The sequence below is a fragment of the Rhinatrema bivittatum genome, chromosome 10 (assembly GCF_901001135.1).
Source record: "Rhinatrema bivittatum chromosome 10, aRhiBiv1.1, whole genome shotgun sequence".
NCBI classification, from domain to species: Eukaryota; Metazoa; Chordata; class Amphibia; order Gymnophiona; family Rhinatrematidae; genus Rhinatrema; species Rhinatrema bivittatum.
Genome location: NC_042624.1, coordinates 68,536,237 through 68,555,177, shown reverse-complemented (window position 1 = coordinate 68,555,177; position 18,941 = coordinate 68,536,237). Strand labels below are relative to the sequence as shown.

Genomic DNA, 18,941 nt, shown 5'->3' with positions numbered 1-18,941 from the left:
AAGGCCACTCCGAAATCGGAGCGGCCTTGGAGGGAATCCTCTAACGCCCTCCCCTCATCTTTCCCTCCCTTCCTCTATCTAACCCACCCGCCCGGCCCTGTCTACACCCCCCCCTTACCTTTCTCCGGGGATTTACACCTCCCGGAGGGAGAAGTAAATTCCCGCGCGCCAGCGGGCCTCCTGCGCGCCGGGCCGCGACCTGGGGGCGGGTACGGAGGGCGCGGCCACGCCCCCATACCCGCCCCCAAAACGCTGCCGACACGCCCCCGAAACGCCACGACGACCGGGCCCGCCCCCCGACACGCCCCCCTCGGAGAACCTCGGGACTTACGCGAGTCCCGGGGCTCTGCGCGCGCCAGTAGGCCTATGTAAAATAGGCTCACCGGCGCGCAGGGCCCTGCGCGCCTAAATCCGCCCAGTTTTGGGCGGATTTAGGCGAGCAGGGCTCTGAAAATCCGCCCCTAAATGTTTTCCTATGAATCAGCAATAGTATTACGTCACTATGAGTCACGACGTTGCCATGGATGCTCAGATTTTGATTGGTTGACACTTGTTGAAAAACTGCCACTTGACGTAGAGATGGTCTCTGTTCCTTCTGTTTTGTAACATTCCTTGAGACGATGGTCGTCCGGTTGGAAGGTTCAGTTTCGTGCCAACATCAGATAAGTGAATAGATGAGTTATAGATTAAGTTATGTCTCTAAAAATTTCTTTACTATACAGGAAAATGATGGAAAAGGAACACTGAAAAACGAACTTCTAACATTTGCAGCTCCTGATGAAGCAGCCTCGCTGCGAAACATCGGCCGGTTGTCGAGCTGAGCTGAAGAATGTTTAATGTTTAAAGATTATTAAGTGACATAGCCATGTCCGCCGACAGCGAATATGTTGATAATGGACTTTGTTGAACAATTCATTTGCGAGTCGGAATATGGCAAATGAAAGAAAGAAAGTGAAATAGATATTTATCATATATCACTGACATTGAAAAAGTAAGTCCACAGATGATTAGAAAACCGGGCGGCCCCTTTTTGAAAACCAAGTGGGCACACTGATTGGCTTGCTGATGCGGCATTTAAACATTTAAAAAATTATTTTTTTATACAGTATCCTAGTGGTGAGTGGCACTATTAGTGAAATAATTGGGTGGGTATTTCCTTTTTGGATGGTACATTTTATGAGTGGAACATATTAGTAGCTCTGTTTGTTTATTTGTCAAGGTTCATTCAACCATCAAAGTCTTCTGCCAGCTTAGGATTCTTCTTTGTACAAAAGAATGATGGCTCCCTCAGGTTCTGTATTGATTACCGGGGCCTCAAAAAGATCAGTTAAGGATAGTTATCCTCTACCACTATTCTCTGAACTCTTTGATAGACTCTGGAGGGCCTTTTGTAAAGACTTGGGTATCAATTTGCAATTTTCATTAGGATACTATCCCCATACAAATGGCCTTATTGAGAAGTCCAATCAAGAACTTAAGAAGTTGGGCTAAGTTGCTCCCTTGGGTAGAGTTTGCTCACAGCAATTATGTTAGCAAATCTATGGCAGTCTCTCCATTCTTCAGAGTTTATGGCTGACACCCTGTTTATGGCCAACACCCCTGCTGCCAGGGGTTCTGAATTTCCTGCAGCTGATGACTTGGTGTGACATTTACAGAAAACCTGAATACAGATACACAATAATTGGAAAAAAGGATAACCCAGCAGATGAAATTTGCTCACTGGCATCATAGACATGAACCCCATTTTCAGGTCAGTGATAAGGTCTGGTTATCTAAAAAGAATTTACATCTGAAGCTCCCTTGTGCTAAGTTTGGTCCTAAGTACATAGGGCCATATGCCATTATTGAAAAAATCAACCCAGCAGCCATGCGCCTTCAGCTTCCCAACACCATTAAGATACCATCTTCATTTCATATCTCCCTGTTAAAGCCAGTCACACCAGATCCTTTCAACAGGCAAGTTATGCCTCCAGATCTGATTCTGGTTAATGGTCAACTTCAATTCGAGGTTGACAAGATTCTGCATCCTAGAGTGCTCCGTAATAAAGTATAGTACTTGGTCCATTGGAAGGGGTATAGCCCTAAAGAAATATCTTGGGCTGATGCATCAGACCTTCATGCACCTCCACTCTTGAAGAAATTTCTTGCAAAGCAACACAAGGGGCCATCCAAATGCTGTCCCTGAAGGGGGGAGTTCTGAAAGGATCCACTGATAGTTTCTCCTCACTCCTACAGGTGGCACTATGAACTATTTTGGATTATCCTGCCAGAACTTCTACTTGTTTTCTGTACATACCTGTATTTATACTGCGGCAAGTTCATCTGTCAGTTGCCAGAGTTTGGTTCTACCTTCCTATCTTCGTACTCTGGCTCCATTCCCACATCCAAAAGACTACTTTGCTTTGAGATTCTACATTCAGCGCATCTGCTTATTCTCCCTCTTGGGTTCCTGGATTGTTCCTGTTCCTTGCCTTGCCCCAGATCTCTCATTCTTTGTTTGTGCCAGGATCCAATCCCACTTCTCATGCTTTGCCGGCCATGAGTACCACAAGGCTTAAGTCAAAGGGAAGATGGCTGGCCTTGGCAGGTCCCTCTATCGTCAGTGGCCTGGATTTGGCTCCCTTGGCACTAGACCTCTCATTCCTGGGGCAACTCATAGATGACAAGCATCACAACTGCTAAGCAAGTCAAACTTCTCTTCTGATGAGGTTGATCTCATCATTGTAGAAATAACAAACTATGAAAAATCTCTGGACCACCTTCTAGTAAGCATAAGGCTTACTAGAAACAAACAAATCTGGCAAAGCATACCCAGAAAGATAAATAATATTACATCACTTCACTAGGGAGGTGAAGGATATTTAAAAAATGGAGAGAGCTACAGACGAAAGTAAAGCAGAAGCATACTGCCACAATCACTTATGGGAAAGAAAACATCTTGATAAATGCTCAGGAGAGCATAGTCTTTACCTAAGAAGGGGGGGGGAGGGGGAGAATTAAGGCACTTAAGTGGAAGTAGTCAGCCTAACAATCGGACGGACTTTGCATATAATAGGTGGGCAAAGGTTACAAGGATTATACAATAATGAGGTCATTGGCATTGCACACTACCTGCATACTGATGGAGCAGAAAGATTTCCTGTTCCTACAACTGTTCTCAGTAGCAGATAGTGGTCAGATTACCATGTCAGCAAAATCAATTATCCCCATGATGGAAAGGAAATTAGCAATGTCCTAAAGGTCTGCATGGTTTGCTGTTGGTGCTGTGTTTCAAGGAAAAAAAAACATTTTAAAGAAGAGCATCAAGAAATAGTCCAGTATAGAAAAAAGCAACAGACTGACTAATCCCACTCTAAAGCTGTAGTTATTTAAAACCACAAGCAATGCACAACATTTTAGTGTTGGACTCTCCAAATACTGCTGTAACTCCTTACAAATAAATAAAAAGATTTGTCAGTCAGATTTATATCTAATGAATACTGGTTCATCAGATACATTTAAAATACATATTCTGAGCCTATAAACACTTTTGGGAGGACATCTCCTCCTTCTCTTCTGCCTTTGCTTCCTCTGATGCATAGGTCTCGAAGCCCATACATGAGAACTCATTTTGGGAACATACAAACCACTAAACACTTTACAACCTTCCAATAAGTTAAACAAGAAACAGTTTGCTTATACTTACCCAGTTACTACTTGGTGCAAAAGAATGCATGCATGCAAGACAATGTATGTGTGTACTACATTTTGCAAATGTGCCATAGGTGTATGCTTCTCAAACATCTGGCAAACCTTGCTTTACCTCTGACTCTTTTCTTGCCTGGATATCTTCTATATCCTAAACTACCTTTATCATAGTCTCAGTACTCACCTCCATGCTTACATTAATTTCCCTAATTTTCTCCTCAAATCCCATCCCCAACAAAATCCTTATAAGGTAATAGCCCAGCAACAACCTCCCCGCTATAACATCCATAGCTGCCAAATTTCTTACCACCTGAAACAATTTGGCTGGGCAGTTGCCCGCTGAGGCATGTATTGTTTTTGGCCTCCCTTAGAGTAGATCTATAACTCCTTGTCTGGTCCTTATATAAGACCAAATTCTGGGGTGTCTTATGTCACCTCCACCTATATTCTAATTGGTGTGTTTGTCATCAGTTAGACTGCAGTTTCTCATTTATTTATTTATTGTATTTAATACTCCATCTTTCGCAAACATCAAAGCGGCTTACATAATATCAAAAATTACAAGAAAACTCTCTCTATCACCCCTGAGCCAACCACACCACTCCAAAGTAAAACCATGTCCAACCATCCCCTGGCATACCAGTAAAATAAATACAAGCATTGGACCCAACCCAATTCTAGCACTCGTCATCCATAATATAGTCAATGCTAAAATGATAGCCAAAGCCTACCCAATCAACCATCCCAATCCAATTTGTATCTAATAAATACAACACTGGCCTACTCCACTCCACAATTACCCAAAATTATGCAAGCCCAGCTAATCCCTGGAAAACACTCCAGGACAAAAAAAAAAAACAGTCCCTGTCATTCAAAAGATGGTACAATAGATCACCTAAAATAGTAACAGCTCAACCCAAAGATAACTGCTCATTAAACTATGGGGATTATTTTTCAGGATTTACCCAGTAACTCCTAATGTGTGTCCAGTTATTGAAAATCAACCTTAAGATGGCATTCCAGCAGTCTACTTCTGTTAATGAGGGAGCTTCCAGGTCTCAAAATCAATATTGTTAAACTCTTCACCTAAAGCTTCTATATCCCGTCAAATCAAATTCTTACAAATCACCTTAACTGTGCTTGAATGACTATCCCATATTTGTGTATATAATGAGAAAATGGTTAGACTATGATAATGGTTGTAAAGCAATACTACTTTGCCAAACACAATCCTTATCAGGCATAAACATCAGGCTTAATATGTGGCCTGCTGAATGAATTTGCATATTAACAGATTGATAAAAACTTAAATCCTGCATACCTAATAGCATATCTCAGTGATTTCTCTCCTCCGTCTTAAATTTCAAGGAATTAAAATCCCTGAATACTGAAAATCGTCCTGGCCCCAAACACAGTTCTGCTATAAACTCCAGTTGCCCTCATATGATGAATCTGTGGTTGATGGAGCCCAATATATAACAATCAAACTAAATACAACAATTTTCCATACCAGGCAGGCATTCTATCCCCTCCCATTGTTTGAAGATCACCAACTATTCCTATAACAGGTATTCCTCCCATCCTGCTTTCCTACCCTAAGCTTGTCGAAAAAAAAAAACATTGGGGCGCAAAATTGGTACAGGCTAATATTCTCTCATTTTACCCATGTATCTGTGATATATAAAATATAATAATTATTTTCCTCTATTAAATTCCAGATTATAGGGTTTTCATTTTCAAAACAATGCAATAACAAGACCCAAATATACCTCCCGACTAACCAGCTCTTCCTCCTCATGATCCTATGCCTCTCATCATTATCATTGCTACTTGTACTGGCCCCAGTTCTCTCTGGAGAATGAATAGCCATCACTATGTTAGCTATCTGATGCCAGTGACATGGAATTTGTTAAAAAATATCTTTTGAGAATAAAAACTTTTAGTATTGTAATATTTACCCTACTGTGGATACATACATATGACAGACCAGTCACTTTTGTTACAAATAGAGTACAGTAAACCGCTGATGTTTGCTGACAATGTGCACTAAGTCAAACGTAGTGCAAAAGTCTCACATACACAAGCATTAATACACTGTCACTGACTCTTTTGCACAGAAAAAGCAAGCTGCATGCTATGACAGTCTGCATACTTTGCACATGCTGCAAGAGAGTCAATATCTGTCTGCATCTTTTCTGTCTGCTATAGCTCTAGTGATATCCTGATGATACACACTATAACTGTCTGACAGAGAGAATATAGTTTCTCCTACTACTATTTCAAACCACTGATAGAGCACAATGACAGCACTAAAACAGCACACCTTGCTGTCTCCTCTAAATCATTTTATAAGCTTTTTTTAACTCTGAATTTTGAAGCAAGGAGTTTCAGAACCTTTGGGGTAGATTTTATAACATGTGTGCGTGCATCCATGTGCACACGGTTCCTGGTGCACACATATGGATGCACCGATTTTATAACATGCACGTACTGGCGTGCACATGTTATAAAATTGGGTGGCCGTGCGCACATGTGCGCCGGATTTTATAATCCACCTGCGCATGTGCATGCGGCTCGCTCAAGGGGGGATGAACTTTTACAATTTCCACACGGCGACGCAATCCAGCCTTCCCCAGTTCCCTAACCCCCTGCCTAACCTTCCTTCCCACCCCCTAAAGCTAACCTATCTTGCCTGATTTTTTTTTTTTTTTATTTTATTACTTTCTGCTCCTTGGGAGCAGAAGTAATTTACGTGCATCGGCCGGCTGCCAGCGTGCACTTCCCTGGGACAGTAGCTAATGGCCGCCTCCTGGCCGGCCTCCATCCCACCCCTCCATGCCCATTTGCCAGCTGGGATAGACTGGTTGATAAAGTGCTTCAACATGATTGGTCCTGCTCCTTCCTTGTCACATCCCCAACCAGCTCTGCTCCATCTGTCTTGAAGTGAAAAATATGCATTGCTTTATTTCCCCCATAGACTTTAATGGCACCAATCCAAAGGAACCAAAAAGATTTTGGGGTTTTTTGGGTATCTTGTTATTTTAGCTAATTTGCAATGAAATGAACCAATTACATTTTCCTGTTTGGATTCAAACTTCAGCAGTACAAGAGGAAGGGGAACAGAATAGTCATTTTGCCAATAATAATATTCTTAGAAACCAGGAGTTTATTTTTCTGTGGCTGTCTTGGGTATTCTCCTCAAAAAGCACAGATTCACTCTGTGGCTTAAGTGATTAATAATATATTAATTAATGTTAATATATGGCCATCACATTTATGGATGAAGAGTGCATGTATTGTTTGTGACTCACATCTAATTGCAGAGTCTGTGGTTATAATCCTAGGTCATCTTCACAGTAGAAATTATTTTTAGAAAATATTTTGATATTGCAATTAAAATTTACTTATCTGAAGAGCAGGTCTCAAATATTCTAAAGCTAAAAATGTGATCATCAGTCCCTAGTGATGGATTTACTAGGGGCTGATGATCACATTTTTGCCCATGCTCTTCAGATAAGTAATTTTTAATTAAAATATCAAAATATTTTCTAAAAAAAATTTCTACTGTGAAGATGACCTATGATTATAACCACAGACACTGCAATTAGATGTGAGTCACAAACGATACGTGCAGTCTGCGTCCATAAATTTGATGGCCATGTCTTAAACATTAATTAATGTATTATTATTCACTTAAGCCACAGAATGAATATGTTCTTTTCTATATTTTGTCTATTTCATGCTTAGAACCTTTCTTATATGATGGTGTGTATTTTTCTACCAATTTTATCATTTATTTGTGAATATGTCCTTAACCACATTAACAAATTTTGGGGGTCATTTTCCAAGGAGTTACCGCAGGAGATAATTCCGCAAATCGCGCTAACAGCCGTTAACGCGATTTGCGAATGCAAATTTTTTATTTTGTATTCAGGGGCGGAGTATATGTAAAGTTATCGTGTGCGGCAAAACAGCCGCAGTGTTAGCGCGGCCAATAGCTACAACCCTTTCATTCATGGTACGTTGTGCGCTAGAGGCCAGTAAAGGTATATCATGGTGAGAGAGAGAGAGAGAGAGAGAGAGAGAGAGAGAGAGAGAGAGAGAGAGAGAGAGAGACAGAGACTTGCTATAATGTCTACTCCCTAGACAGGTATTTGTATCCCTATGAGAAGCCCACCTAGTAACTCGAGGTGGGGATTAGGTATGAGTGTAGGGGGTTGGGGACACTTTCACATTCAACATGAGACGTACGAACAGAACAGTGGTCTCTTGTGAAGATTTGATGGCCTTCGGAGTGAGGAAACTCACTCCAAGATGAGATTTGGGCAATGTTCTCTCAAACTAGCTTGTTGTTGCCCAGGTAGAGTGTCCATCAAGCTAGGTTGAGAGAACATTGCCCAAATCTCATCTTGGAGTGAGTTTCCTCACTACGAAGGCCAGCAAATCTTCACAAGAGACCACTGTTCTGTTCGTACGTCTCATGTTGAATGTGAAAGTGGCCCCAACCCCCTACACTCATACCTAATCCCCACCTCGAGTTACTAGGTGGGCCTCTCATAGGGATACAAATACCTGTCTAGGGAGTAGACATTATAGCAAGTCTCTCTCTCTCTCTCTCTCTCTCTCTCTCTCTCTCTCTCTCTCTCTCTCTCCCCCTCCCCCTTCCCCCCCCCCCCAGGCTGTCGTGAACCGCGATAAACCTTTCATGAAACAGGCTGTTCATGCAGTGCGATGACTCTATCGTGCACCGCGAAGATGTTTGCGAAAACATCGCGGCACGTGATGTTTCCCCGCTGCACGAAAAAAGCCTCATTTGCATGGGAAACGCCCCTTAATGCGATATTGGAAAATGAGGCCCTTTGTTTCCAATTTATTTTTTAACAAAGAACAAGAAGAAATGAAGCTCTAAAAAAAAAAAAAAAAATTGAACTGTGCATTTTACTTTGTCCTTGAGTTTCAGATAACAGAAGTACAAGGAAGAAATTAAATAAGTAAATGATAGCTACTGAAGTCAGTTACAGAGAAAAGGAAGACCCAAGTTTTATGCCATAAAGTAATCACTGTCAGTGTTGGTTAATTTAAAAAAAAACAAAAAACTACTAAGTTTTCTGCAGATGCAATTCCAGGAAATGTCACTTTTATCTATCCAAAAATGAATATCAGCCAAGGACCCAGATTCTAAACTCAATAATAGTGTAAGTACACAAAGTAGTCCTATATATAGCAGACCTCATACATAGTATACATATTTCATGCTAATTAGCATAAGTATACCACAGTATAATCATTGGTCATATAGTGTCCAAAGTTTTTTTTAAGAATTTTCTTCTGCATACGTGAACATTAAAGCCTATTGGCATATTGTGACTTTGCAAATTTTGCATAACATTTCAATCAAGCACTTAGCTTAGTAGTTCCGAGGAGTAAGCAGAGACATGGAGGTGAGGACGAGCACGGTGGCAGGCCCGACACGGACCGTGTTTCGGCTTAAAAGCCTTCTTCAAGGGCAAATAGTGTCTGCAAATCAAAACGCATAATGAATAAAAAGGATCACATCACAATTCATGCATTTATAAACATTATATAGCGGTGGTACCAACATGTAAATAAGTTAGCTGCATCTTAAGCAATGAAATTTTTCTCCTCTGCCGGAGCGGACGCTCTCGCGCCATTTTTCAAGGAGCTGCAGCAAATCAGGATCCCGGCTCCACCCAGGAAATGACGCACATGGTTGCTAGGTGAATTGCAACAAAAAATTACAACAAAGAATACCACTCAATGGCTGCGTTAAGCCCTTCAGGTTCCACACATTGTAATTGAAATATCCAGCGCTGTTCCTTCAGATTGAGAAGTTTCTGAAAATCTCCTCCTCTCTTTGTAGGAAGGATGCGGTCAATGACCCGCCATTTAAGATCAGTGAACAGATGTTTATTATCAAGGCAATGCTGAACAATTGGTGCGTTCGTTTTGCCCGTATTCACGCAGCTACGATGTTCAATTAAACGTGTCTTGATGCTGCGTTTTGTTCTGCCAACATAAATTTTGGTACAAGGGCAGACAATTATATAAATCACATGGGTAGAAAGACAAGTCGAATGAAAGTAAGCCTCATGGGTCATACCAGCATTGTCAGTCCAAACAGGGCCATCCAATGATTGTGCACACATTGAGCATTTGCCACAAGCCCAATGACCGGGCAATTCTACAGAGTAGGTAGACGTATCAGTATATGTCCTGGTTTGAGTTAACAGATCTCGGAGATTTTTGCCTCTGCTAAAAGCTATTAATGGAAATTCAGAAAAAATTGAATGTATTTGAACAATATACCAATGCTCTCGAAGGATCCTAACAATGTCTTGAGATCTAGAAGAATAACGAATGGTACATACCAGCGGAGGTTCTGATCGTACTTCAGTGGAGTCCAATAACAACCATTCGCGCTGAGCATTAAAAGCTCTCTTTAAAGCCTTTCTGATTATAGGCGGGGGATAACCGCGATGAAGTAATCGGGATACCAGGGCTTGAGCCTGAATGGCAAACTCTACCTTGTCAGAACATAGACGACGGATGCGCAAAAATTGGCCAATAGGAAGACTTTTTTTTAAACTGTAAGCATGAAAACTTGAAAAATGGAGTAATGTGTTTCTGTCTGTGGATTTCTTGTAAAGAGTAGTAACAAAATGGTCATTATCCAATGAAATTAAGATATCCAAAAATGAAATACAAGAATGGTGATATTGCATAGAAAAGCAAAGATTAGGATCCAAAGTGTTAATCCACAGTAAAAAATTATTTAAATGAGTGACATCACTGTGCCAAAGAAAAAATATGTCATCAATGTACCCCCCTCCGCTTCCCTCCCTCCCCCCACCCCGCCCCCCATTACTGCCAGATTTTCTAAGTTCTATGAACTTAGAAAATCCAGGTCAGAGGCAGATATCAATAACATTCCAAAAAGGCTTCACTACTATGTATTTTGCATCACCAGGTTTTCTGAGCTCTCTACTTTCGTTGTTCCATTTCATTTTATTGCCGTGCTGAACATTTTTATTTTAAGTTGATTACTTTAACATGTTTTTCCCACTCATAATCTTCCTGGATTTCACTATTTCACAAAAGACTTTTATTGACAACAACTTTCAGAATTTCATTTTCATTCTGCAGTTGGTAAGGACATTAGGCACCTTCTTATGAACTTTACTGACATTTTATGAACTTTGCTACATTGTCACTCTGTATCAAATTGAGATTCAAATTAAACTCATCCACATTGAATTATTTCATAAGCTGTGGATGAATAGCAACGATGATTCTGTTTTCTGTCAGACAACTTTATTTGGACCTTCCTCAGTTGCCAATCACCTTTTCATGTCTTGATTTGTCTTATTAACATTATGTGTATTATATAAGTATTTTTCATTCTTAAAGGTGAATTTTAAAAGCCGGCGCATGCATCAATTGGGGGATGCACAAATAAGTCAGGTTCGCGCACGCCGACCGTATTTTTAAAAAGCCCAGATACACGCGTAAATACTGCGGCACACACATCTCAAAAATTCCCAAAAACTGATGGAGATTGGCTGTGGTCTGGTCAGGGTGTGGCCGTTTTGGGGCCTGGCCAAGACGTGTGTGCATAAATACTTATGCGCTCCGGTGCCCACCGAGGTCCCCTGCCTCCTAACGTTACTCCTACAATGGATGACATGTAAATAATAAAATAAAAGGATCGAGCCATTTCTGAGGGGTTTAAAGGGTCTGGGGTAACTGAGGAGAGTGTAGACTATGAAACTATGGAGTGGGGGGAGTTGTAGCATCTAGCACATGTGTGTGGCCAGGCTATTTCATAACATGTGTGCATTTACGTGTGCAAATTGGTGGGGGTGTGGCACTTTATGTCCAGGAGGGTAAAGAGTCCAACAGGATAAAGATCATACAAGAGACTAAATGCTCAGTAGAATCTATATGGGTAGAAATCCCATGTGGGTTAGGTAAGAGTATAGTGATAGGAATATACTACCGTCCACCTGGACAAAATGGTCAGACAGATGATGAAATGCGTAGAGAAATCAGGGAAGCTAACCAATCTGGCAGTGCAATAAATAATGGGAGATTTCAATTACCCCAATATTGACTGGGTAAATGTAACATCAGGACTTGCTAGAGACATAAAGTTCCTGGATGTAATAAATGACTGCTTCATGGAGCAATTGATTCAGGAACCAACAAGAGAGGGAGCTATTTTAGATTTAATTCTTAGTGGAACACAAGTTTTGGTGAGAGAGATAATGGTGGTGGGGCCACTTGGCAACAGTGATCATAACATGATATTCTTAGAATATTAATGATCATAACAGATCAGATATTAGTGATCATAACAGATATTCTTAGATGTTAGTGATATTAGTGATCATAACAGATCTTAGATATTAGTGATCATAGATATCACTAATATCTAAGATCATAGATATGATCTTAGATAGTGATCGTGGGAGCCCCAGCTTGGCCCTCGATCCGCCCACTGACTACCCCTGTGCTATCGCAGCCAATTGCTGACACCCAGCACTCATTTAAATCTCTGACTCGCTCCCTGGCGTCTCGCGCCAGGCGTCTCGCGCCGAAGGAGCGCGACAAAGGGGCCTGCCCCTTTGTGTGCCCCTTCGTGCTGCCCTTGAGGGCAACACATTCATTACCAACTTGCTTCCAACGTGCCTCCGCTCTCCAAGTGGACCTTCTTATTCCGGTCCCTCACCTCCAAAAGCGCAGCTCTCTAGAATGTATCCCACCTTCCCAATACCTATTCTTCAACACAGCCTACCCTCATCAGGAAAACCAAACAACCTTTACTTACCATCAACAAACAAAGCCCATCGACAAGCTCTATACCGCAATCTAAAATCACTCACCCCAATTCTGATAACACCAGTCACACAACTCTTAGGCCTCACTTTATTCACACTCTCCTTATTCAATGCACAATCTCTATCCAAGAAATCTCTAATCCTCAACGACTATCTCCTAGATGCCAAGCCAGATATTTGCGCAATTACGGAAACCTGGTTTAAACCCACAGACATAGCAACAATAAACCAACTACCCACATCAACTTACGACATCTTCTCCCTCCCTCGACAGAAAAAAAGGGGAGGAGGACTCCTATTTGCATCCAAAAAATACTTCGGGTTCACCCAGCACCCATGCAAATCAGACTCTAAACTAGAAATTGGTTTCTTTACATCGGAACAACTACAAATCCTACTCGTTTACGCCCCCCCGGGCCTCCTAGAGACAGACCCCTCCCCTTTAGTAGAAATAACCACAACTCTCATCAATTTGGATGCCCCAGCAATTATTCTAGGAGATTTTAATCTGCATGTGGACAACCCCACCCTCTCATCCAATTGTGAAACCTTTCTCACAGCCCTATCTGCCCTGGGTTTCAAGCAAATAGTTAACAAACCCACCCACAAAGCCGGCCACACGCTGGACCTTATCTTTATCAACCCAGGTATCAAGCATTCAACTCGCCTTAAGAGCAAGAAGATCCCCTGGTCTGATCACTCACTCATCTCAACCTCATTCTCTCTGAAAAAATATACCACACCTAAGGTGCCCTCATCATCTTTCCCATACAGAAGATCCTGTGCCACCGAGGACCTTAGCTCTCACCTAGACTCTCAACTACCTTCCATAGATCTTTCAAACCCAAACACAGCTCTCAGCTCCTGGAATACCATCACAAAATCCATAGCCAATAAATTATGTCCACTAGCAACCAAAAAATCACTCCCAAACGCCTCCAAAAGACAACCATGGTTCACGGAAGAATTAAGAAAGCTAAAACAAAGTCTAAGACAGAAAGAGAGCAACTGGCGCAAATCCCCTAGCACCAATACACTCTCCATCTACAAAGCCACCCTCCACCAGTACAAGTCCGCTACCTCAAACTCCAAAAGGGACTTCTATGCATCCAAGATTCACCACCTGATCTTCGACGCAAAAGCCCTATTCGCCTATGTCTCTAATCTAACCCAAATTAACCCCCAGGAGATTCCCAGTGACCTAGCGCAAACCAAAGCTGAAGAACTCGCTCTACATTTCTACAACAAAGTCAACTGCCTTCTAAAACAATTGCCTTCTAATCCCCCCGATCCTACTTCCCCCCCGACTCTTCTGCAACCCTCCCTCAACAAAAATGGTCTGGAATCACTTGAACCCATCTCTACCTTAGAGATACAAGCTCTTTTAAGGAGAATGAAACCCTCCTCCCACCCATTGGATACTATTCCCACTAAACTGCTCTTGGCTATCCCTGACTCCATCGCCAAATCACTTGCGGACATCATAAATTGCTCGCTCTCCCAAGGATCATATCCTGACGACCTCAAATTGGCCTCCATTAAACCCCTACTCAAGAAACCCAACTTGGACACTAAAGACCCTAATAATTTCCGCCCCATCGCCAATCTTCCATTCATAGCTAAGATTCTAGAAAAAGTTGTAAACACTCAACTCTTAGACTACCTTGAAGACAACAAAATTCTATTCCCCTCACAATACGGTTTTCGCAAATCAATGAGTACAGAATCCCTCCTCATCTCCATGTCAGACTTCATTTTAATGGGCCTTGACAAAGGTCAATCCTTCCTCCTGATTCTACTGGACTTATCAGCGGCCTTTGATACGGTCAACCATTCCACTCTCACATCCTTACTGGCTTCTATAGGTATCTCAGGCACCGCACTCTCATGGTTTAAATCTTTTCTCTCCAATAGAGGCTTCAAGGTTAAGATACAGAATAAGGAATCATCTCGAATGGACTCTTCCATAGGAGTCCCCCAGGGCTCCTCGCTGTCGCCTACACTCTTCAACATTTATCTCTTACCAATCTGCCAACTCCTCTCCAACCTTAACCTCAAACACTTTCTTTACGCCGACGATATCCAGATCGTGATACCCATTAAAGAATCTTATATGAAAACATTGGATTACTGGGAAAATTGCCTCCTTCAAATTAAACGCCTCCTATCCAACCTAAACTTAGTTTTAAACTCCTCCAAAACCGAACTGCTGCTCATCTCCCCAGATAACAACAACTCCATCTCTAATCTTCCGGCTATCCCTACTACCACACAAGTGAGAGACCTAGGAGTCTTAATTGACAACCGGATGAACCTTAAAGCCTTCATTAACAGAACCACCAAAGATTGTTTCCACAAACTCCAAGTTCTGAAAAGAATTAGACCGCTCTTCCACTTTCAGGACTTCAGAACTATTCTACAAGCTATCATTTTTTCCAAGATCGATTACTGTAACTCTATCCTTCTGGGCCTCCCTTCCTCCTACACTAAACCACTTCAGATAATACAAAATGCTACAGCAAGATTACTGACAAATTCCAGGAGAAGGGACCACATAACTCCAATCCTAAAAGATCTCCACTGGTTGCCAATTCACTTCAGAATCCTCTACAAATCTCTTTCCATAATATACAAAACCATCCATCTACATATTCCACTCGACTTACAAGTCCCTTTCCAAATATACAACTCCTCCAGACCAATTAGAGACACACTCAGAGGATCTCTTCAAGTACCTCCTACTAAAACCACCAGACACATCACTTTAAGAGATCGGGCCCTCTCAACAGCCGGCCCCACCTTATGGAACTCCATCCCTCCCGACCTCAGACAAGAACCTAGCCTCCCAACTTTCAGGAAAAGACTTAAGACCTGGCTGTTTAAACAAGCATTCCCGGACACCAACTAATTCTCACACCATCAACCAAACGTTATCCAGCCAGTCCTACTAGACGTTATCCAACCAGTCCTACCGCCTTCTCCATGTAAATATCTATAGCTTATATTATAGATATTGTAAATATCTTTATCTAATGTAAATATCTTTATCTAATGTTATCCTCTCCTTTTTTTTTTTCTTCTCTTCTCCCAGTTTTAATTCCCTTGTTATTTGTAACTGCTCACTTCCACAGGTTACTCTGTTGTTCATTGTACACCCCTGTTATATGTAAACCGGCATGATGTGATTGTATCATGAATGCCGGTATATAAAAATCTTAAATAAATAAATAAATCATAACAGATCAGATCATATTAGTGATCATAACAGATATTCTTAGAACACTGTAAATAATTGCTCTTTCTGTTATTTCCTTTAGACTATCCTTCCTCTCTGAAGTTTGGAACATCCTTGTTTTATTGTAACTTCAGATTCTCTGTTCACTTGTTATAGTTTTCCAGTGTTTTCTCTTTGTACACCCCCTGTTTAATGTAAACCAGCATGATGGGATTTTTATCTCGAATGCCGGTATAGAAAAACACTAAATAAATAATTAAATAAATAAATGATCACATTTAAACTAATAACTGGAAGGGGGACAAGTAAATCTGCAGCTCAAACACTAAACTTTCAAAAGGGAAACTTTGATAAAATGAGGAAAATAGTTAGAAAGGAACTGAAAGGAGCAGCCGCAAAGGTTAAAAGTCTTCAACAGGCATGGACATTGTTTAAAAATACAATCCTAGAGGCACAGTCCATATGTATTCCACACATTAAGAAAGGTGGAAGGAAGGCAAAATGATTACCGTCATGGTTAAAAGGTGAGGTGAAAGAGGCTATTTTAGCCAAAAAAACATCCTTCAGAAATTGGAAGAAGGATCCATCTGAAGAAAATAGGATAAAACATAAGCATTGTCAGGTTAAGTGTAAAACATTGATAAGACAGGCGAAGAGAGAATTTGAATTGAAGTTGGCCGTAGAGGCAAAAACTCATAATAAAAACTTTTTAAAATATATCCGAAGCAAGAAACCTGTGAAGGAGTCGGTTGGACCATTAGATGACAGAGGGGTTAAAGGGGCTCTTAGGGAAGATAAGGCCATTGCAGAAAGACTAAATGAATTCTTTGCTTCTGTGTTTACTAATGAGGATGTTGGGGAGATACCAGTTCCGGAGATGGTTTTCAGGGGTGATGAGTCAGATGAACTGAATGAAATCACTGTGAACATGGAAGATGTAGTAGGCCAGATTGACAAACTAAAGAGTAGCAAATCACTTGGACCGGATGGTATGCATCCTAGGGTACTGAAGGAACTCAAAAATGAAATTTCTGATCTATTAGCTAAAATTTGTAACCTATCATTAAAATCATCCATTGTACCTGAAGACTGGAGGGTGGCCAATGTAACCCCAATATTTAAAAAAAAAATGCTCCAGGGGCAATCCGGGTAACTATAGACCAGTGAGCCTGACTTCAGTGCCGGGAAAAATAGTGGAAACACTTCTCAAGATCAAAATCGTAGAGCATATAGAAAGACATGGTTTAATGGAACACAGTCAACATGGCTTTACCCAAGGCAAGTCTTGCCTCACAAATCTGCTTTACTTTTTTGAAGGAGTTAATAAACATGTGGATAAAGGTGAACCAGTAGATGTAGTGTACTTGGATTTTCAGAAGGCATTTGACAAAGTTCCTCATGAGAGGCTTCTAGGAAAAGTAAAAGTCATGGGAAAGTTGGCGATGTCCTTTCGTGGATTACAAACTGGTTAAAAGACAGGAAACAGAGAGTAGGATTAAATGGTCAGTTTTCTCAGTGGAAAAGGGTAAACAGTGGAGTGCCTGAGGGATCTGTACTTGGACCGGTGCTTTTCAATATATATATATAAATGATCTGGAAAGGAATACAATGAGTGAGGTTATCAAATTTGCGGATGATACAAAATTATTCAGAGTAGTTAAATCACAAGCGCATTGTGATACATTATAGGAGGACTTTGCAAGACTGGAAGATTGGGCATCCAAATGGCAGATGAAATTTAATGTGGACAAGTGCAAGGTGTTGCATATAGGGAAAAATAACTCTTGTTGTAGTTACACGATGTTAGGTTCCATATTAGGAGCTACCACCCAGGAAAAAAATTTAGGCATCATAGTGGATAATACTTTAAAATCGTTGGCTCAGTGTGCTGCAGCAGTCAAAAAAGCAAACAGAATGTTAGGAATTATTAGGAAGGGAATGGTTAATAAAACGGAAAATGTCATAATGCCTCTGTATCACTCCATGGTGAAACCGCATCTAGAATACTGTGTATAATTCTGGTCGCCACATCTCAAAAAAGATATAGTTGCGATGGAGAAGGTACAGAGAAGGGCAACCAAAATGATAAATGGGATGGAACAGCTCCCCTACGAGGAAAGGCTGAAGAGGGTAGGGCTGTTCAGCTTGGAGAAGAGACGGCTGAGGGGGGATATGATAGAGGTCTTTAAGATCATGAGAGGTCTTGAACCTCTCATGATCTTAGATGTGAATCAGTTATTTACACTTTCGAATAATAGAAGGACTAGGGGGCATTCCATGAAGTTAGCAAGTAGCACATTTAAGACTAATCGGAGAAAATTCTTTTTCACTCAACGCACAATAAAGCTCTGGAATTTGTTGCCAGAGGATGTGGTTACTGCAGTTAGTGTAGCTGGGTTCAAAAAAGGTTTGGATAAGTTCTTGGAGGAGAAGTCCATTAATAGCTATTAATCAAATTTACTTAGGGAATAGCCACTGCTATTAATTGCATCAGTAGCATGGGATCTTCTTAGTGTTTGGGTAATTGCCAGGTTCTTGTGGCCTGGTTTGGCCTCTGTTTGAAACAGGATGCTGGACTTGATGGACCCTTGGTCTGACCCAGCATAGCAATTTCTTATGTTCAAATTATAAAATATCCATGTTTCTGGGCTTGGGCCGATGCATGTATGCACGTGTGCCCACCCATGAGGTTTAAAAGATACTGTCTTAGATTATTAATCATGTGCTGTTTGAAACTTGAATATCTCTATTATTCTACAATGATAATCTCACATTCACCATTTCTTTTAAACATTCTATCACAAGAATCATTTTATCTTTCATTGTTTCTATGCAATACAATCATATATGTCACTATTCAATTATTGTTCACCATTCATTTACTGTTAACATGTTCATTAATCTAATTAAGAGATGTCCTACTTTAATCATAGATTATTTTCATAAATTAAATTTACACTAAATTTTGCTTATTTCAAAACCTTGTACAACAATATTAGCCATGTATTCATTTTTTAAAAATTCCATTATTACCATTATATTCTTATTAAATATTACATCTGTTTAATCAGATTGTTTATTTAGAGACTTTCTTATCTATTGTGACACTTTGCTTATGTCAACAGCCTTCACTCAGTGTCAAGATAGGATATGTTTTGGTT

The 18,941-nt window shown here is 40.8% G+C and overlaps 1 long non-coding RNA gene across 1 annotated transcript in view; it reads right to left on the bottom strand.

Moving 5' to 3' along the window:
• Positions 1-8,684: 8,684 nt before the first annotated feature.
• Positions 8,685-18,941, bottom strand: part of LOC115100480 — a 241,054-nt gene continuing 230,797 nt past the window's right edge. The window contains exon 3 of the long non-coding RNA XR_003859098.1: positions 8,685-9,204. This is a non-coding gene — a long non-coding RNA (uncharacterized LOC115100480). The remainder of the gene's footprint in view (positions 9,205-18,941) is intronic.